Source organism: Triturus cristatus, chromosome 12 (genome assembly GCF_964204655.1).
Source record: "Triturus cristatus chromosome 12, aTriCri1.1, whole genome shotgun sequence".
Classification (NCBI taxonomy): Eukaryota; Metazoa; Chordata; class Amphibia; order Caudata; family Salamandridae; genus Triturus; species Triturus cristatus.
In genome coordinates this window covers 525,336,524-525,359,421 of record NC_140595.1, presented here as the reverse complement: position 1 = coordinate 525,359,421, position 22,898 = coordinate 525,336,524, and the positions used below count along the sequence as shown (strand labels likewise).

Sequence of the window (22,898 nt, the reverse complement as noted above, 5' to 3'; positions counted from 1 at the left end):
CTGAGGTAGTGGGCAGCCCCTAGCCGATCTATGAGCTCATCAGCTCTGGGGATGGGGTGTGCATCAGTCCTAGTGACCGAATTGAGTCCTCTGTAGTCCACACAGAATCGGAGTTCGGGTGTGGCTCCCGGCGCTGCAGCCTTTGGGACCAAGACCACTGGGCTGGCCCAAGGACTGCTTGAAGACACAATTACCCCAAGGGCAAACATCTTGGAGACCTCCTCCTGGATGCAGGCCCTCACCCTGTCAGTCACCCTGTAGGCCTTGTGCCTCACAGGTGTACTATCCCCAGTGTCCACATCATGGACGCACCAATCAGTGACACCGGGAACCAGGGAAAACAGATCAGAAAATTGTCCCAGCAGCTGGCGACAATCATTCTGTTGTTCAGGGGTCAGGGCGGAAGAGAGGATGACACCATCTACTGACCCATCTTGCTCCTTGACTGACAGGAGGTCAGGAAGAGGCTCGGTCTCCTCCTCTATCCCAGCATCTGTCACTAAGAGCATGCCCACTTGGGACCTCTCCAAGTGGGGCTTGAGGCGGTTGACATGTAGGACCCTTAAGGGGTTCCTAGGAGACTTCAGGTCCACCAAATAGGTAACCGGACTCTTGCGCTCCACCCCCTCAAAGGGACCGGTCCACTTATCCTGGAGCGCACAGGGCTCCACGGGGGCCAAGACCCATACCTTCTGTCCAGGCTGAAGCTCTGCCAGAGTGGCATTCTGGTCGTACCACCGCTTCATCTCCTCCTGGCTGGCTTCCAGGTTTGCCTCAGCAAGTTCCCTGAAACGCCTAGTCTGGTTTCTGAAGGCCAGCATGTAACTATATACATTCTGGGGAGGTTTCCTGGGAGATTGCTCCCAGCCTTCCTTTACCAGACTTAGAGGTCCTCTCACTGGGTGTCCGTACAGCAGCTCAAAGGGCCTGAACCCCAGAGACTTCTGTGGCACCTATCTGTAAGCAAAGAGCAGGCATGGTAAGAGGAGGTCCCACTTACGCCTCATGGGTTCCTCAAGACCCATTATCATGCCTTTTAGGGTTCGGTTGAATCTCTCAACCAACCCATTTCCTTGGGGGTGGTAAGGTGTGAACTTGTAGGTTACCCCACACTCTTGCCAAAGGGACTTCCTATATTTAGATATGAAGTTGGTACCTCGGTCAGACACCACCTCTAGAGGGAATCCCACTTGGGAGAAAATTCCCATCAGCGCACGTCCCACCACGGGGGCCGTCACTGTCCTCAGAGGGATGGCTTCTGGGTACCGGGTGGCATGGTCCACCAGGACCAGGATGAACCTATTGCCCATCGCTGTCCTGGGGTCCAGTGGCCCTACAATGTCAATCCCTACTCGCTGGAATGGGGTACCGACCACAGGGAATGGTTGGAGTGGAGCCTTCTGGTTCCTTCCACTCTTCCCACTTGCCTGGCAAGTTTGGAATGTTCTGCAGTGAGTATCTGAACTCCTGCGCATTTGGGGCCAAAAGAAGTGGGTGACAAGCCTTTCAAAGGTCTTGTCCTGCCCCAAATGTCCTGCTAATGGCACATCGTGAACCAGCCCCAGTAGGAAGGCTCTGAAGCGCTGGGGTACCACCAGCACACGGGCTGACCCAGGCTCAGCAACCTTAGGCTCAGAATACAGGAGGTCGTTCTCCCAGTAAATGAAGTGTGTTCCAGACTGATCACCGTTGGCCTGGTCTGCAGCCTGCTGCCGCATACCCACAAGAGAAGGGCATTCTTTCTGCTCCCTGCAGAATTCTTCCCTGGAGGGTCCTCCTTCTTGCTGCCAATGGGTCAGCTCAGGCAGGTCCCCCAGTTCAGCTATCTGTTCCCCTGTAGGTTCCAGGGCATCCCCCTCAAGCTCTGCTCCCTCCTGGACCGTGGGAACTTTAGGGGCCGGTTTCCCGTGCCCCCTGCCCCTTCTCTTTAAGGCCGGTCCCTGGGCCTCCCTCTCAGGCTCCAGGACCTCTTGAGTACCTCTACTGGCTGCCATGGACTGTGGGGTGACACACGCCCAATCCAGCATACCCAACATCTCCAGGTGAGCACTGCGATCCACCTTAGCCCAAGGTGAGCTCTCCAAGTCGTTCCCTAACAGACAGTCTACAGGCATGGCGGGCCTCACAGCTACCTGAAGAGTACCAGAGACCCCCCCCACTGAAAGGGAACCTGAGCCACTGGGCAGTGACTCTCGGTGTTGTTGGCGGCAACAACCGGATAGAATGCTCCTGGGACAACCTGCTCCTGAGACACCAGGTGGCGCTTGACAGCCGTCACACTGGCTCCTGTGTCTCTGAGAGCTTCAACCCTATGGCCATTTATGGTCACCCACTGCCTGTATTTTTTAGTGTTCTCAGGCAGCTGGGTTTGGGGGACCACTTCACAGTCTCCTAATGAGACCAGGGACATCTCTGAGGGACCCCACCCACCTTGGACATTCATCTCCTCCCCCAGGGCTACACTAGTCACCTACCGGGATGGAGCACCAGTGGGTGCTGGTTTACCAAATAATGGACACTTCAAATCAGAGGCAAAATGTCCCATGTTACCACACTTGTAACATCTGATGGGCCCCTTCTGAACAGGTGTACCTGTCGGGGCCCCGGTCGGCTTCTGTGGTGGGGGAGGCTGAGAACCTTTCCCTTGGTTCCCTTGGGGATTACTTTGGGGCCTCTTCTGGAACTCCCTCTGTTTACCCTTGTCCCCCCCACTCTTCTGCTGGGGACCCTGCCCACCTTTGGCGGAATCTCCCACTTGACCCTTATGGACCCTGGTACTGACCCAGCGGTCCGCCTCCTCAGCAAGCTTCCTAGGGTTAGTCAGCCTACTATCAATCAGGTGTTGGCGTAGCTCAGGAAAACAATTACTGGACAAGTGCTCCCATGCCATTAAATCAAGAAGCCCTTGAAAATCATTCACTTTGCTACCCTTCACCCAACCATCCAGTGCTCTGCAAAAAAAGTCACATACTCAACATACGTACTGTTTGGAATCTTAGTGCAACCCCTGAACCTTTGCCTATACAACTCAGGGGTCAACCCATACCTAGACATCAAAGCAGCCTTCATATGGGGATAGGAATTATAGTCATCTGAAGGCAAATCCAGCAGTGTATCCCGCCCCTCACTAAGGAACCGTCCCCACAACCCCGCTCCCCAATCTTTCTCAGGGACCCGGTGGGAAGACATGGCTACCTCATAGGCCTTAAACCACTGCCCTATGTCATCATTTTTTAAAAATTCCTTCACTACATCTTTGGGTATGTACACTCGGGACTCTACCTGCACTGGGGGTGTGCTGCCACCAGAGGGAGTGCTTCCCAAGCCCTGGGCTTTTAACTCCAGCTCCCTCATTGTTCTGTCATGCTCCATTTTGATTTTTTTCTCTTCCATTTGCATTTTTCTCTCTTCCATTTCCATTCTTTTTTGTTCCATTGCCAACTGTCCATTTAGTTTGGCCATCTCTATTTCATGAGCTCTGGTGTCCTTCCTGTCTGCCAACTCCTCTGGAGATAAACTTTTGTTAGAGACACTGCTACCTGCAGGGGAAGGGCTTCTCCTTCCTCTTGAGCCCACTGGCTCATCCAGTTGCTCATCTGCATTCTCATCATCACTGGCATTCCTTGCTTCTACCCAGGCCCTCAGCGCCATGTAGAGCTGTGCCTTGTTTTTACATCCAGTTGTAGAAACATTAAACTTCTTGCAAAAGAATTTCAGTTGTGGTAACGTGTAGCTGTCTAGTTTCTCTTCTTCCCATTTAAATTCAGTATCAACAGAGGTTATGGATGCTGCTTTCTCCACCATGGTAAAGCTTGGCAGTGCTCAAAAATAGACAGTCCAAAAGAAATCTACCAACAAGTATTGGTTGCGTTTAAGGTCTGCACTCACTAAGTAGTGTTCACCAATCACTGTACATGAGTCACAAATGCAAATACAGAATCCTCACCGCTGACCACCAATGTTAGAATCCGGGTTCTCTGGTTGGCACAGGTAGGTACTTGTGACAAGCAGGGAACCTTTCTTCTAGTCAGGATGAGGGGTTACACTACTAAAACAACCCCTTGCTCACCCTCTAGGTAGCTTGGCGCGAGCAGACAAGGCTTATCTCAGAGCGTTATAGGTTAAGCATTTGTGAACACATACAGTAACCAAGTGACAACACTACAAATGGACACCACACAGGTAGTTATATAAAAAATAAGGAATCTTTATATAGGATTATCACAAGACCATTAAACGATTAAAAATACAAAATACGGTTGCTTAGTTGGTAGAAGATTGCTTAGTTTCTCTTAAGTTCTTAAATGCGACACTTTAAGTCAATGTACCTTAGATGCGACACGCAGGGCAACGAAAGTGTTGCAGCGATGCAGTTGCGTTGAAGTTCTTGGTGCAAAAGAAATAAAAACGGGATCTTCCAGATGCGTACGCTTCTCCGATGTTGCGAGAAGGCTCGACTCGATGCGTCAGCTACAGCGGTGTCACCCTTGACGAGATGCGACGACAGCGGCCTTGGCAGCGGCACTCTTCTCCGACGTTGCGAGATGCTTCCGCTCGATGCGATGCTGCAGCGGCGACACCCCTTCTGCGAGATGCGACGACAGCGGCTCCGACGGCGGCACGCTTCTCCGTGGATGCGAGGCGCTTTTCTGGATGCGGTGCAATGCGACAACTACGATGGCTGCGATGGCGACACGCTTCCTCCTCGATGCGAGACTCTTCTCTCGATGCGGTGCAATGCGACAGCTACGATGGCGAAACGCTTCTTCGGCGTTGCGAGACACTTCCGGAATGATGCGAGACGCTTCCGCTCGATGCAATGCTGCAGCGGCGACACTCTCTGTGAGATGCGACAAAAACATGGAATCCAACCAACATATACATTTTAAATAGGGAGCACTTGCACTGTGGCACTGGTTGGCAGTGGCACAGTGCTCTGAGCGGCCAACACCATAAAAACACATGAGGCACAGCGACAAAAAGTGGAAGGGAGACTCACGCCAAGGTGCCAGGTCTAACAGTGTCTTTGACATAAGATGTAAGTTGCATTACCATCTGAAAAAGAAAAAAATCTATATAGGTAGACGTATAAAAAGTGGGTATGACCGGATGTCTGTTCCTCAAGAATAGGAATTCATTAGTGTTTAGCATCGATTTATCACGCCACTTGCTAATGAGGTTGTGATACACAGAAATACTGTCCTGGTATTGTTCTTTATTTGTCTTTTCGTAATGTCTGATATCATTGAGTTGACGTAATGATTCACGGCAACATTGTTCTCTAGTTAACAGCACAATATTTCCACCTTTGTCTTAAGGTTTACATATTATTCCATCAATCTTGCTGAAATTCATGAGTGTCATTTCTTGCTCCTTGGTTAGGTTCTTTTGTTTTGCAATTTTGTACTTGCTGTTACTCCTAAATTTTATGAGGTCGCGCAATACTGCATCAGAAAAAGAGTCAATCGCATCGTACGGCATTTGTGGGTTAAATTGAGACGGGGGGTTAAAGGCAGTCACTGGTGCCTCTTGTTCAGTGCCTACCAACCGAGTTCTAACTGCCACATCTGCACTCTGATTGTCTCCACTTTCTTCTTCTGAACGCAACTCCTCCAACATTTCGAGCATACTTAGATCTATTTTTCTTTTTATTCAATTCTTTGCGGGCCCATCAAATTTCTTGGCAAATGTCAGAATCCTGCCCTGCATATAATCCCGTTCATCTCTTTCAAATTTGTCCTGCTTTTTTTGCCGTATTTTTAATTAGTATTTTTGTAATCGTTTCCTCATTTCCTCTCTCGGTTCATCTTGCTTGCTTTTGTTCGCATCCTTTGAAATTTCTCGTTCCAACATCGCTATCTCTTCTAGAGCTTTTACTCTGTCGCTCCACGCAAACTTCACAAGGATGTCAAGCATCCCTTTACAGGACGCTGCAGTGTACTCCGCCCACTGTTCCAACAGGCGTGGGTCCGGGTTCTCGTACGCGGGTACTGTGTAGATTCGCAAATCCCGGGGAACCCTGTCCACATCCATATAATTTTGGAGGGAAGTTGCCTCCCACCACTTTCTCATCTCCCACTCATATAATCTCTCCAGTTTAGTGAATTGTAGGTGTAAAGCATTTCTAGTATTGGTACCTGTTACAGTGTTTCTTTACCCCACTGTTGTCTTATTCTTTTTGAATATATCACGCGCTGCCTCACGGTGATCCGTTTCATCAAACATGTTTCCTTAGCTGATGTGTGAAGGCAGACTGCTCCTCAAACAATACACACCCCCACATGCCTTGCACCAGGTTGAAAATGCAGCAGAGTAATGTTAGGAAGTCTTACTGGCACGGCTTACCCGTCAACGTAGTTCTAGCTCGAGATGGTGATCCGTGCATGGCTTCCCGTTAAGCAAATTCCTCTGTCGCCAATTCCAGGAGCGGTGCCCCGGATATAAATCTCGCTCCCAATTGCACCTTAAAGCCAGGGCACTTGCATGCTGGTGCTTGTCGTGGTGGTGCCCCACGTTCCAATCAGCGCTGCGCAGACTTCATCGTCATTTCAAACAAAGTCGAGCACTCGGGGGGTATCGTAGCTGCTCTTTAATCAGCAAAACAAAATAGACGTGTTTCGAAAATTCCTTCGTCAGTGTCTACTGCGATCACTGCAAGGAGGCTTTTAAATTCATTAACGTCATCCATGTAACAGCATAGATGACGGTATACACACTCGTCACATTGCATATCTCGCGGAGGCCATCTTAACACAGCAATTTTATCGTATTTCAATGCTGGCTGCCATGGTTCTACACCACTGAAATAGCTATCAGTCCTTCATTCTACTGTGGAAAAAGTTATTCACAATATATACAAAATATATACAATATATACAATGTATTCAATAGACCTATTGTGTCATATTAGTACTTGTAGCAATTCACGCCATGTATCAGCTCTATGAGCCCATTGCTATGCTCAGCCTAATATATAAGCTGTGATAGCGATTAATTGCATGACTCCATACTTTAATGTAATGATCTAAACTCTTGTTTGAAATCCAGCCGGGTATTGGCACTGTCTCGCCTAAATCGTATCATAGTCTACCAATGATACAACAGTTATACAATGGGCATACATTGGGTAAGTACTATTTGCTAAGAATCACGCCGTGGATCGGCAAACATAAAACAATTCCACAGTCATTTCTATGTAGGACTGGAAAAACTTAAAAAAGTGCAAGTGACGGTTTCTATATACAATGTGTGATCTACACGGTGTGTGGTCAAGAGAAATTTTCTGTCAAATATTCAAAGTTCAAAAGATTTAATGTGGTGCCTTGGTCTGTAAGTCTATTATGTAGCGGGATTCTAACCTCTGCAACCTTAGTACCCTATCCCCACCCCTCAGACTTATTGATACTTGGTCCACACCAAAATATTGCAACAGCTCCCCTGTTGCTCTGGTGTTTGGAGGCGCAATGCCTAGCCACTGGATAATTAATATCCTTATTCGCAATGGCACGTTGATGTTCCAGGATACGCATTTTGACATTATGTATTGTGCTCCCTATGTACCTTAGCCCACAGGGACACACAAGGCAATATACGAAATGAGATGTTAAACACGTGATGAATTTGTCAATCACTCTCTGTTTTTTTACGCCTGGGATGTTATAATTCAGAAGTCTTCTGCTACTCGCACAGGCCCTGCATTTCCCACAGGGAAAGAAACCCTTCATATCTTTCAATGTTCCTGTTTTCTGTGTAATGGGCAGCAGATGACTCCGGACCACAGAGCGTGGAGCGACAGAGAAAAAGCTCTAGAAGAGATAGCGATGTTGCAACAAGAGATTTCACAGGATGCAGACAAAAGCAAGCAAGATGAACTGAGAGAGGAAATGAGGAAACGATTACAAAAATACGAAATAAAAATACGGCAAACAAAGCAGGACAAATTTGAAAGAGATGAACGGGATTATATGCAGGGCAGGATTCTGACATTTGCTAAGACATTTGATGGGCCCCGCAAAGAATTGAATAAAAAGAAAAATACCACTCCCCCGGAGAGAGTCGAAACCTCCTTTTCAGATATCACGGAGAATGAACAGTCAGGAGATGACACGGCTACCTTCCAAGTGATAAAGTGAAAACTCCTTTTTACTTGGAGTTCAATCTCATCCGCCAGACGTGGCTCAGAGGTGTGAAAAGCAAGCCACCAGAAAAAGAAGACGAACAAGGCGAGGTGGCTGGAAGGGGAAGAGGAATAGGGAGAATGACATCATGAGCAACACGCAGCAAGAGGGGCAACAGATGGTAGGGGCTGGAGATAACCTTACCATCATCAATTTAACATCATGGATAATAACTGCAGCGGAAGAATCTGACCCTCTACTAGGACTAACCTTCTGTCTTAATGATCGAATGGAATTCACACAGACCAGGATTGACCTGTTCAAATTTGTACGAAAAATAAAACTGCACAAGTTCTTCAAACTGATCCATCAATAACTGAGGCACGACGGTTAAAGCTAAAACCGCAGGATACTGATTTTCTTGCAGCACAAGATCTAAGTATGCTCGAAATGTTAGAGGAGTTGCGTTCAGAACAAGAAAGTGGAGACAATCAGAGTGCATATCTGGCAGAACAAGAGGCACCAGTGACTGCCTTTAAACCCCCGTCTCAATTTAACCCACAAATGCCGTATGATGCGATTGACTCTTTTTCTGACGCAGTATTGCGCAACCTCATTAAATTTAGGAGTAACAACAAGTACAAAAGTGCAAAACAAAAGAAACTAACCAAGGAGCAAGAAATGACACTCGTGAATCTCAGCAAGGATGATGGAATAATATGTAAACCTTCAGACGAAGGTGGAAATATTGTGCTGTTAACTAGAGAACAATATTGCCGTGAATCATTACGTCAACTCAATGATATCAGACATTACGAAAAGACGAATAAAGAACAATACCAGGACTGTATTTCTGTGTATCACAACCTCATTAACAAGTGGCGTGATAAATCGATGCTAAACACTAACGAATTCCTATTCTTGAGGAACAGTCATCCGGTCATACCCACTTTTTATCAACTGCCGAAAATTCATAAAGATCTAATTGATCCACCAGGGAGGCCTATTGTCTCCTCAAAAGGAGGACTCACTGAGAATATGTCTACCTATATAGACTTTTTTCTTTTTCAGATGGTAATGCAACTTACATCTTATGCAAAGGACACCAAAGACTTTATCATTCAAATAAGTGGTATTCGATGGCAACCTACATTTGTATTGATCACCTTAGACATAACTAGTCTTTACACATGCATCGATCATACTCAGGGAATTGAAGCCATGAGATAAAATTCATGGAACACAGCATAATGTTGACTGAGTTCATTGAATTTTGTCTACTACACAATATCTTTCTGTTCCAGGGAGAGCTGTAGCTCTGGAACGGCGATGGGCACCTGATTCGCCCCCAGCTATGCAAACTTATTCGTTGGCTGGTGGGAGGAGCAGGTGGCCCTGGCTGTAGACAAGGGAAAGTGGGCTCAGTTTGTGGTAGTCTGGCATAGATATATACAAGACCTCTTCCTTGTATGGAGGGGGTCGGTCAAACAAGCGGAGGAGTTCATTCAGGAACTTAATGATAACAATCTTAATGTGAAATTTACACACAAGATTAGGTCAGTGGCAGTGAACTACTTAGATCTCAGGGTATTTGTCAAGGAGGGAGTACTAGAGACAGAACTGTACAGAAAATCAACTGCCGGCAATTCAATCTTACATGCCGGCAGTAACCATCCTCCCAAATTGATCAACAGTATACCATATGGCGAACTCCTCCGGTTGAAATTAAATTGCTCTAGCAATGTTGATTTTAACGAGGCAGCAGCGAGTTGTATAGCTAGATTCAAAGCCAGAGGGTATGAATTAGATCTATTAGCCGCCACATACAAGAAGGTTCAGGGAATTCCCAGCAAAGAGCTGTTGAAGGTTAAGGTAGTAAATGCCACTGCAAGGAATCAAGATAAGGACAGTGGCCAATTCCGTATGATAACCACATATTCGGATGACACCAACACTCTGAGGAGGATGCTGAAAAGAAATTGGCATATCCTCCAGACAGACTCAGTAATAGGCAAAGACATCCCCTCAATACCATTGATTACTTTTCGCAAATCGAGATCACTCAAGGACAAATTGGTCCAGGTCATCTGCTGTCCATTACACAGAGAACAGGAACATTGAAAGATATGAAGGGTTTTTTCCCTGTGGGAAATGCAGGGCCTGTGCGAGTAGCAGAAGAGTCCTGAATTATAACATCCCAGGCGTAAAAAAACAGAGAGTGATTGACAAATTCATCACGTGTTTAACATCTCATGTCGAATATTGCCTTGTGTGCCTCTGTGGGCTAAGGTACATAGGGAGCACAATACATACTGTCAAAATGCGTATCCTGGAACATCAACGTGCCATTGCGAATAAGGATATTAATTATCCGGTGGCTAGGCATTTCGCCTCCAAACACCAGAGCAACAGAGAGCTGTTGCAATATTTCGGTGTGGACCACGTACCAGTAAGCCTGAGGGGTGGGGACAGGGTACTAAGGTTGCTGAGGTTAGAATCCTGCTATATAATCGACTTACAGACCAAGGCACCACATGGGCTCAACAGTGGAGAGGAGCTTGCAGTCCACCTAGGGAGATAATCCCAATGTAATCTTTTGAACTTTGAATATTTGACAGAAAATGTCTCTTGACCACACACCGTGTATAACACACATTGTATATAGAAACCGTCACTTGCACTTTTTAAAGTTTTTCCAGGCCTACATAGAAATGACTGTGGAATTGTTTTATGTTTGCCGATCCACGGCGTGATTCTTAGCAAATACTACTTACCCAATGTATGCCCATTGTATAACTGTTGTATCATTGGTAGACTATGATACGATTTAGGCGAGACAGTGCCTATACACGGCTGGATTTCAAACAAGAGTTTAGATCATTACATTATAGTATGGAGCCTTGCCATTAATCGCTATGACAGCTTATATATTAGGCTGAGCATAGCGATGGGCTCATACTGCTGATACACGGCGTGAATTGCTACAAGTACTAATATGACACAATAGGTCTATTGAATACATTGTATATGTATATATTTTGTATATATTGTGAATGCCTTTTTCCACAGTAGAATGAAGGACTGGTAGCTATTTCAGTGGTGTAGAACCATGGCAGCCAGCATTGAAATACGATAAAATTGCTGTGTTAAGATGGCCGCTGAGAGATATGCAATGGGACGAGTGTGTATACCGTCATATATGCTGTTACATGGATGATGTTAATGAATTTAAAAGCCTCTTCGCAGTGATCGCAGTAGACACTGACAAAGGAATTTCCAAAACGCGTCTGTTTTGTTTGGCTGATTAAAGAGCAGCTACAATACCTCCCGAGTGCTTGACTTTGTTTGAAATGACGATGAAGTCTGCGCAGCGCTGATTGGAACGTGGGGCACCACCACGACAAGCACCCGCCTGCGAGTGCCCTGGCTTTAAGGTGCAATTGGGAGCGTGATATATATATATAGACCATGTTATGAGGTGATGTAATATGAGAGGTCATGAGCAGTACATTACGGGAGTGTAAATTATACTCAACTAAGGTTGAGCATAAGTGCTGAATTTTTATGGATTTGTACGAGTTGAATCTGAGCCTAACTATAACTTCCCTCTAACTTTTGTTGTTTTCAGACTATATATATATATATATATATATATATATATATATATATATATATATATATATATATATATATATATATATATATATATATTCGATTACACCACCAACCGAATTGACATTTTTAATTTCATTCGGAAATTAAAACTCATCAAATTCTTCAAACAAAAACATGGAAATAAATCCCTACCTTCGACTTGCAATGTGAGGGTTCACACGCCAGACACCCTTGCAGTATCAGACATCGACACCATCAGAGCTATGTCTGAGCTAGAATCGCCAAATGACAATCCCTCCACGCAAGTACTATTACACAACGCTGGCATTGACACTCCTACCGCCATCATGAGTCCGTTCAAGCCACCATCTACTTTCACACCCTCCATGCCTAGAGATGCCATTGACATTTACAATGATGTCATAGTAGAAGAGGTTAAGAATTTGCACAAATGAAGAACCCGTGCAAAAAACAAAAAGAATTACAAACACAAACAATATATGGACCTCATGAGTAAACTCAAAGCCAGAACGGACATAATCATTAACAAATCAGACAAAGGAGGTAACATCGTTCTATGGCCTAAACACATGTACATGGAAGAAGCCTACAGACACCTTAGTGATGCCATATGCTACAAGCCTACCAACATGAAGGAAGTGATTGCTAGTGGCAAAGAACTCAAAAAATGCCTGAACAATTACAGGACTCAAGGTGCTCTCAGCAAAGAGGAGTTCACAATGAATTTCCTGTATTACCGATTCTGTACTTCCTGCCTAAAGTACACAAGGGAACATCGCCGGTGCCTGGCAGGCCTATCATCTCGGCACGCAAAAGCCTTTGCGAAAACATATTGAAATATGTTGATTATTTCTTGCAAGAGCACGTCACTAAACAACCTACATACTTAAGAGACTACAGTGACTTCCTTCTCAAAATCAAAAACATCCCGTGGTCACCGAACTGTATCCTGATGTCCCTCGATATAACTTCGCTCTACACAAGCATCCATCACCCTGATATAAAAACCCTGATATAAACACAATGAGCTTATCATGTTTCTTATTTAGTGGTGCCTTCAGCATAACTATTTTATGTTCAACAACAAGATATACCAGCAGCTTAGGGGTGTGGTAATGGGGGCTGCTTCTCCCTTAGCTACGCCTGCCTTCATGTGGGCTGGTGGGAGGAGCTTGGTCTAACAACATTCTCTGCTGGCTACGCTACATAGACAATGTCTTTGTGGTATGGAAGGGTTCTATGGACAGTGCTAAAACATTTATCAATAAGATCAACTGTAATGATTTAAATTTGGAGTTCAATGCCACCATCAGCCCTGATACTGTAGAATTTCTAGATGTAAAAGTTAATGTTTCAGATAACACACTACAGTCCACCCTCCATAGAAAAACCACTGCAGGTAATTCCACCCTTCACGCTACCAGCTTTCACCCAAAACATCTGATAGCTAGCATTCCATATGGGGAAATGCTGAGCTTGCGCAGAATTTGCAGCAATCCCACAGACTTAACCAAGTGCCAATTGGAGTCTCACATGAGATTCAAAGCCGGGGATACACTGAAAAAACAATTACTGCTGCGATCACCAAAGCTAATTCATTTCCCAGAGAGTTGTTACTACAAAACACATCCACAGACACCACTATTGGCACAGACACTCAAGCAGTAACCACACACCTCATCATAACTCACAACACTGAGTCAAGAGCACTTAAATCCATTTTTAACAAACACTGGGGGATTATCAAAACTGACTTCACATTAGGACCCATGGTTGCCCCTAGGACTAACATTACCTATAGGAGAGCCAGGTCCATGCATGACACTGTAGTCAGAAACAGCCCTGAAATAACCAATACCACTAATTGGTTAACTAGTGTGAAAGGTTTTCTCAAGTGCAGCAGTTGCAGGGTTCGCAGATTTGGAGTTAACACCACCCAAATCTCGGCAGAATTCAGGAGTAAACCCATAGTGATACAACAGAAACTCACCTGCAGAACAGAATTTGCAGTGTAAATTCTCACTTCCAGCTGCGTGCTGAAATATGTAGGGAGCACCAAGCTCCAAGTGCACCTACGGATTTTGCAACACATCAGAGCCATTGTCAACAGTGACCTGGCATACCCTGTCGCCAGGCACTTCAAAGAGACACACCTGAGCAACTTAGACCACCTCAAATACTGCGTCATTGAATGCATTCCGCCACTCAGACGTGGTGGCAACAGAGAGAAATTGTAGAGACAACTGGAGTCGAAATACATAATAGAGCTCAACACCAAGACCCCGGCAGGATTAAACATTAGTGAAGACCTTTACAACTTTTGATAACGTTTATCATTAGTATTCACTCCAGTCATGTGCTCTCACACTATCGCCTATTTGACTTTTTTAGAAGTCGGCTGACTTCTAGTTGGTTGTCCAGTTTTTAATCCACTGCAACACATTTTTACCACACTGCACCAATTTCGCCTATTCCTTAAGCAACTGTTTGGCTTTTTGACCCTTTCACATCTCACGGCACCAACATTGATTTTTCCTGCAATTATGCACTCATTTTTAACTTTATCCATTAGTGACTGCACTGTACAGCATTTTGTCACCTATTCTACATCTTTTTGAGCAGTTGACTCGATTTCCATACATTAGGCTTAGACCTTAACATGCAAAGATTAGACTCCAGTGACATCTAGGCCCTTCTTCCGCACCAGCACTAAGCTTATATAACTTGACCGCATAAGTTGCGCGCCGACTGGTACATAGACTTTGGCATTGGCTTTCACACGCTTCCAATGATATGAATGTGTTACATTCAATGTTCCCCTTTTAGTTACGATGGTACACCGGATTCCTCCCACATTAAATTGGTCCACATGGCATTCATGATTTATAGGTTGGACAAACACATCCACGATTCATGTGGGATACCGTTTAACTCTGTTTTCCATCAGACTATTTTTGGGAGACTTAAAACCTAATCCATGCATTCTTTTATCATTTACCATGCCTCTGGCACCGCCAACACCAGCTTACTTCCTGATCTGCCGCGCACAACTGATGTTACAGAACACATGGCCATTTGTACCTACATATAGAGTGGTAGTCTTTTTTCTATGCCTGCTACTAAAAGTGCTGGTCATTGCTGCGCCTAGTCATCAATGGATGACAAGATGTTTTACTACTTGCTGCAAAAGTGTTATGTTTTTTAACTTGTCACTATGAACATAGTAAAGTCACTTATGTCACTTTAAATTGAATGCCTTTCACCTTAGGGCACTATGTGATCAAGACCACAGGCTTGTGGTAGAAATGCGTCATCCTGACATGCTAAGACAATAAATCTTCTTTATTGCCTCTTTAACTCGAGTCTGTGGCCTCATTATAAATTATAATTAAGTGCTGAAATAAGATAAAAATCAAACTACTAGTGAAACTTACAAGTAATAATTTACTGAGCTAACTTGCACCCCAGCCATGCACTGCTTAGATCTCACATATTACATCGGGGAGAGTTCATAAGAAACAGAAAAAGTTCGGGTTTTCGAGCAATCGGTGGGCATACTTAGTGTTTGGTTGATGAACTCCACTTAGCAAATACATCATGATCTTGACAAAGGGGAGGCAATAAAATCCAGATCCCATGAGTGAGGACATACAAGGTGTACACAGAGTATGTCCTTGAGTAATTTGCATCACACAACAAAAATCTCTCATAGTTCAAAATGATTGGGTTTATTATAGTTTATGTAATTCCTGGTTTCCTTATGGCTAGGCCAACTGTGTCGCTACTTCTCCTGCAAGCGTTGTTTCAGGCAGAAATGTGTTATGATACGCGTGAAACTGGATGTGTGCACTGCATTTCAATATTCAAGGGTTGACTTACGGTTGTAGATAGTCATTTATATACCTACACAGATGGCAAAATATAGGTTCTTCTCTTAATGAAGGGCATTGCAAATGTCCCAAGTTTAACACTGATGTCCACTATCACATAACATTGGTAAAATCTGAAGTTCTCGAAATAATTACGCATGCTCCATGGGAAATACTCTATGAGCGTTCACTCACTTCTAAAATACAATCTCTGCAAATGGTGAGCAATTTTCGGGGAGCTTCATATTCTAAAATCACCCCTAAATCGTCACATAACTAGGGTGACCAGGCGTTCCAGATTTGCCCGGACAGTCCCTGTTTCTCACCTGCTGTCCGGGCAGATTTCAGGAAATTTAGCTGCAGTCCCGGTTTTTAGAGAGGGGCGACTGAATACTTTGGGAGATGCTTTTTTATGTTTTGTAAAGCAGGGATAGTTAGCAATTGTTTCAAGAAAGCAATTTAATTATCAGGCAAGCTTCTGGGTTTAAAACTTGCATTTTATGTATGGTCTAACTATCTGTTCTGTAATTCCGTGCTGAGGAGTGCTGTCATTCTGTGCGCTCGCTTGAAGTAACACTGTAGTCCTTCTTCTATTTTCGTGAAATGTCCCGGTTTTTGGCTTTAAAATTCTGGTCACCCTACACATGACAGATCAATAGTGCATTGCACATTTCAGTGTAATGGGTCCGAGGGGGTGTAGGGAATACGAACAGTACTCACTCTCTCCCCCAAGGAGAGTCAAACAGCTGGCCTGAAAGAGCACACACGTGTCCTTCTTGCATGTCACAAAAAGGCATCTGTTCTCAAAGATCCTTCCTTTACTCCCTAAAATAGCTTTGTTTTCAGCACATGAGAGCAGTTCTAGGGAAAAACGTGAATGACACCATTCAAAAGTAAATGTTGAGGCACAGAGCTGCCTCTCAGGGTGATTGACAACATTTACAAACCATCACGACTTATACAAAGTAGGTTACAATATCAGCGAACATTTTCTGTGATGGTATTTCCCAAAGAAAAAGCGCACATTCTGCAGTTTTTTTCATGGGAAATGTGTTTTTGTAATGCATTTTACTGGTGTTTTCCCATTTGGGGAGGAATGTTGATTTAATAATTTCGATAACTTTTTAAAATATAACTCTAAAAAAAGTAGAGTTTATGTTGTACCTGTTAGGCATCTCGCTTTAAAAGTTATGGAACTTAATACCAAAGAAATGCACTTTTATTTGTATGCCAAAGAAGTAGTTTAGGAGGGGTCTATGTTGCATCAACGTTCTTAAATTTCCTCAGTATTAAATTGTCAGTCATTATCATCCAAGTGCCATCCTTATTAAGGTACTTTTAAGTTTTTGTTTTACTTACTATGTAATAATTCCCCTGGTTATTTTACGAAGTGTTTGAAATTTTGCCTTTGTGAGTTCTGAGAAGGATACCCACATACTTTCTCCTGCCCATCGTTATATGTTTAAACTCTGAACGTTTTTTGTGGACTCCCTATTTGCCTCCCCCGCTTTAAACTTTTCCCCTTTCTTCAACAGTAGGATACTCCTGTGCCCCTCCTGGTTTTTAGGTCTCGCCTAGCAGCGCGCATGCACTGCTCTGCGAGACTTATTGTAAGGGGGCTTCAAAAAGCTCATCACACGCTCGTGCGTGTGTGGCCTATTACTTGCGGTTACCCGCACGGGCGCCATATGTTTTGAATTATTGTGCCCAGACACGGGCGCAATAATTCAAAACATATGGCCTGGTGCTCGCTATCACTCGCACAGGCTTTTTTTAAAGCCTGCCGGCGACATATGTTTTGAATTATCGTGCCCAGACACGGGCGCGATAATTCAAAACATATGGCCTGATGCTCACTCTCGCGCGCACAGGCTTTTTTTTTTTTAAAACCCTGCCGTATTTGCCTCTTGCAGGTCGCTGGAGCCGTGCGTGTGTGGCTGGTTTCTGACAGAGAGGGAGTGCGAGGGAGAGGAGGGGGCAGAGGCGGGCTCTAGTTAAAGTTTGAATGCTGCCCATATACAAGGAGACAAGACTCTGTAAATTAAGCAGCCCCTATCGTTGGTTTCATGCGCTAAGAATCTTAGGCAGTTAGGCGCTACATAGACCAGTTGGACACTCAGGTTCAAGAATGTCTTTGGAAAACAACAACGTCATGTGTCCAGATTGTATGAGCGGTGTAAATGGCTATTGTTACCATTAGCACTATGAGTAGTAGTGACGTCCGAAGCCGGGGTAGCTATCCCACGAGGCCTTACCTTATGTACACACCGCTTTCACTACTGTTACTCATGCGTCTCCACTTTAAAGAGTAAATACCATTATCAGCCTGCCCTTTGTATACAGTTGCTTCTGTGTTTGGCACTGTATAGTTGTTTTACTATTACTGATTTGGGGGAAGGCTTCTACTGGATAATGTATCAGATGCGTCACCGGGAAACCTGCTCTCTCTTTCTGGCTTCCTACAGTGAATGCTGTGATGTGTTAGATTTCCACAGCGCCTAGCCTGCCCTGAGGATGTCCTCGCAGCGATGTCAAGAGTTTTCCGGTGCCCTCCCACTCTGGTGTCGAGGGTACGATCACACCAAAAACCTGATTTCTGTCTGTGTGATTTGAAGTATCAGTGATGGAGGTGTGGTCCACGTGCCATGTCCTGTCTGCACAAATCAGTCATGCATGTGCTATAGCGGGCGGCAGTATTTCATGCATGTGTGCAGGCTCTAGTTGAAAGTATGGCGTCCCGTTGAGGATGTACGCTTGCCCTTCACCGGGCTAACTCCGGGGTGTAGGGCTGTTAACATTTAGTGTATTTGTGTGTCATCTTCCTGCCTCTCCGCTCTTCAATCTACGTAACTAGGAGCTCTGAGTTCTGGCTCCCATTAACCGAATATTTGCATAATAATACTATGTATCGGATCTGAAAGTCATTCTTTCACTGTTGGCTGCTTTCCTCTCGGTTTTTCCTTTCACATTAGTACTCTGGTGTTTACTTTCTCCATGCGTGCCCTCCTCGGCCTTCTCCCACTGACCCTTTCTCGACGGTCTCTATGTGAGCTGCATGGATTAACTCTGCCTCCCTGGTAAACACTCGCCGCCTTTTAAACGCTGTCCCTGCCAGCCCCGGCGCGAGCCTGGAGCCTCCTGTTTGCGCACAGCACCCGGGGAGGCGGCCCCGCTTCGAGTCAGACTCCCAACATCGCGATAAATAACTGGCCACAGGCGTTGTTACCGTGGCAGCGCTGCAGAGAGTCCCTTAAATGTGAGATTCAGGGGCGTCACCTAGGCTCTGCTGCGATACAGCGCGAGCACCCGCAGTGTGGGTGCCCCCCGTCACTCAACGTAAGTCCCAGATGAGTTCCTTTCATTTTGTGGTTTTATGTTATGGTGAACAAGGCACCAGAGAACTTTACAGTATTCTGATATGTGAGGTAGACATTTTTCAGAAGATTCCTTATTTTGCTCTAGATACCTGACGTTGTCCGAATAGAGGGTTGGGCCACTCCACGTCAAGGGGCTGCCATGGGAAAAGGAGGCCTAATGCCCCTCAATTTTCTAAACAAAGATCTGTCATCGGAATCCCCTCTGCACTTCTGATCCAGGCTAGAAGAACAAGCATTGGCATAGCCCATAGGTCTCGCCTTTGGGGCCTTATAAGTTTTTAGTTATGCAGTACAATATCCTTGGTGCAACAACACCAACTGTTGCATGGCTAAACACTTATAAGGTCCCAAAGGCGAGACCTATTGGCTCTTTCAATGTTTGTTCTCCTAGACTCCGAACATCATGTCCTTATTTGAGCGCGCGGCTCCTGCGTGGGGCCATATTGCTGCGTCAGCATTCTGCATGCGCCTCTCCGTCCGATACTGCTGCTAGCCTTTAATCCCTGACTCAGCAAGCAGGAGCGAGGCAGGTGTCTTGGAGTTAACAAGCATCTGTCCACAGTAATAAAAATCCAATATGGACGACCAGCCTGGCTGTTGTCTACACAAAGCTGCATCCATCTTACCCTAATGCTGCTGACATGTTGAACTGGTAAACAAAGTTTACCCCGAAACTTTTTCCCTGCTTGGAATCATAACGCGGTCGTTACAACGACGGCGTTGTGATTCCGCATACCATTACTCCGCAAGTCGGAAGAACGACTTGCGGTGGGGGGGGGGGAGGGAGGGGGGGAGGTGTTGGATTTCTAGTGTCCACACAGACTGGAGTTGGAATAGTAAATAATACTATTCCAACATCCGACTTGCGGAGTAATGGTATGCGGAATCACAACGCGGTCGTTGTAACGACCGAGTTGTGATTCCAAGCGGGGAAAAAGGCGGCAGAAAAACGTCGTAGATTCGTTGAACTTGCTTTTATACAGATTCCTTTGACTGTATATTTACATATATTTTTAAGTACGCACAACTATATATTGTGAACATAACCAAAAGGCATCAGGGTGCTTTGTAAGGACAGCATAGTCAGATATTTATACTTCCCAGGTCACTGGGAGTCCATGTTACTGTTAATTACGTAGTCTAGTCTATTGATTATCTGAAAAAAGAACGTCATCAGCTAGTATTCAAAATGTTGGTATAGTTCATTGAAACAACACACTTAGCACCTACATTAAAAAAAAAGCAAACATTGTAATCAATTTGAAAAAAAACTCTAAAAGTTATTTAACAGTTAGGCACATGATGGCTGTCTTGCAATAAACAGGCATTCTTCCACAGTGATAGAACCCAACACCACACAATTCTCTCTGCTGAGCTGCATCATTCCTTCTCTAAAGCTGCATATACGTTTGACTTTATTGTACACAATGCCTACAGTGCATACATTCAATTATGATGTTTCTGATAGCACTGGAAGGCAATGTCAATGAGAATTAGCTATCGTAGGTCATTGTTAATATGAAAAAAAGGGACAATCTCCAGTTAGTTTTCCAAACGTGTTATAGTTTGTTAAAAGGACACACAGGAAGTACATCTCTGCAGACTCATGGCTGACTGTGAACTTCAATCTGTGCTGCAGTTACTTCTCAGAGATGCCCCCCCGCCCACCCCCTTTACCATTGAGAGGGTGGACATCAGTCTTTCGCTGGGAGATAGAGGCAGGTGCGGCCGGGCCCGTGGGAGTGGCAGGGCGCGGTGTCAGGTATTTCTTTTATATGTGATAGTGTGGGGTGGCAAGATGCCATGATGTCAGTTTAATGGGAGGGAGAGACTGTGTTGCTTGCTGTGGGATGTGTGAAAGGGTGACAGGGGACAGTTTTTTTTTTCTTCAAATATTTGAGCAGGGGAATTTAAAGTGTTTGCAAGGGTGTTGGCGGCTTTGCAGAAAACCAACCAGTTTATTTTTTAATATTTAGGCACAGAATGGTTGATATTGCCTGTGTTGGGTGGCAGCACCTGGGCAGGTATTATTTTCTGCGTTGGGGTCTACAGCAGATGAAAAAGGATTTAAAAGGGCTTGTTGTGAACGGCTTTCTCGTGTTTCCTCTCACCTTAAAAAAAGATGGTTGGGACAGAAAGACATCGCCAGTGCCCATGTGCCCAGCAGTTAAACAGAAATGTTATTCCCTTAGTGTGGCACTGTTGAATGTGTGTGGGGGTGCAAGGGGTGGAGCACAAAACAAGGCTCCTTTAGTTTGTTTACTGCTGTGTGACCACATATTTTGGCTTCATCTTTGTCCATAAAATCTGGGCCACTGTCTAAAGGCTATCCGCAGAGTCACAGCCTTGTCGCTGCAGCGACACTGGGCAATGCTGCTACACTGAATGGTGGCAAACTCTGCTATGTTGATAGCCCAAGTAATCTTCCTGCAGCAAGGCAGTCTCTGTGAGCAGAGATTTCTCTGTGGCAAGGCCAGAATTATGAATCAGGAGCAGAGAGAGCCATTACAGAGAATTATTCACCACCAATCACCACAAATATTTTCTTTTTTACATTGAGGTGAATTAATTATTTTTGTTGTAGTCAAGAGAAAGTAGGAGTTGGATTATGGTTTCGGTCAGAGTTAACTATATGTTAGAACTATGTTCAGGGTTAGGTTGATGATCAAAAGAATGAAAAGTTAAAGAGTAACTGTTGGGGTTAGGTGGAAGTTAAGACATGGGTAAGAGTACGCTAAGGGTTAAGGGAAGGGTTACACCTTAAGATTCAGTTAAATCTATAGCAACATTTACGGTTATGGTTATCGTTGGGGTTAGTATTCACAAAAGAGATAGTTTAGGTAAGGAAGAGTAAAACAAAATATGCTGCAGAGGAAATACATTTATTAATTCAAATTTGTGTTAGAGGGTTCTTGGTGGGGGATTTAGCCCAGTTGTTTTGTTGTGATGTTGTTTTCTGCAACAGCAAAGATCCAGCACCGTCTCTATGATTATTTTGGGGAACTGTGGTCCACCAACAATCCACACAAATCCACATGCCAGACAAAGGGATGAGCCTCTTTCTTAACCAAGGCTGAACTAAGTTCCACCTCAAATACCTCTCATTACTTTTTAGAACCCCAAATCCCTTAAATATATGTTCCACTTCATATGTATTTTAGAATACACTGAATTTATAACTCTTTGGAGATTTGGAAACACAACAATGGGCAACACAGAAAAAGAACCAAATGGATACTATAAAAACAGTAGGACAGTGGAGCAAAACGCAATGGCAGTGAGGCATACACAGATATTATAGCACAAGTGTCAAGCTAGCAGAAGGCCTACTAAACAGCAGAGACTCTACTGCATGACTCAGCATCATGGAGTGCCTGGGGGATGGACCAGAGCGCAGAGTAGTGAGTCAGCTCCTGACACTTCAGCTGTTTCTGCACTGTAATGCTTTAACCTCATGCCAGAAAAAGATTGTTTGTTGCATTGGAATGAATGTGATTTATTGTTGGTCTAGTTCTCTCTCTTGCTAAATTCTTTGTCCTGGTGATCCAAAGTGATCGAACTTTGTCAACTCAACATTTGCAGTTTGAACATTGTATGCATTTGCAGCAGTCCATTCTTTTATACTGAAAAGGTTGTTTGTCGTCATGACTTGTGTCCTTGAATTCTGAAAGCATGGAGTTTAAGTGACTTTGTGTTTTTGACATGTAACTGACAGTTTCCTTCTCTCTTTCAAAACTGGAAATGATTTACATCAGTATCTGACTAATCCTTCAGCTTACAAAGGCCCCTCCATAAAGGATGTGCTCTGCAATTGATGTCAAAAAAGACTACTGGAATCTTTTGTGACCACTACAATGCCTAACGTTTCTTTTACTTGTTATTATAAATAGTCACTTGAG

General features: G+C 44.6%; 1 protein-coding gene across 1 annotated transcript in view; it reads right to left on the bottom strand.

Moving 5' to 3' along the window:
* The window catches only part of NECAB2 (N-terminal EF-hand calcium binding protein 2), a 1,135,462-nt gene that overhangs the window by 43,140 nt on the left and 1,069,424 nt on the right, over positions 1-22,898 (bottom strand). The gene's annotated exons all lie outside the window — the stretch shown is intronic.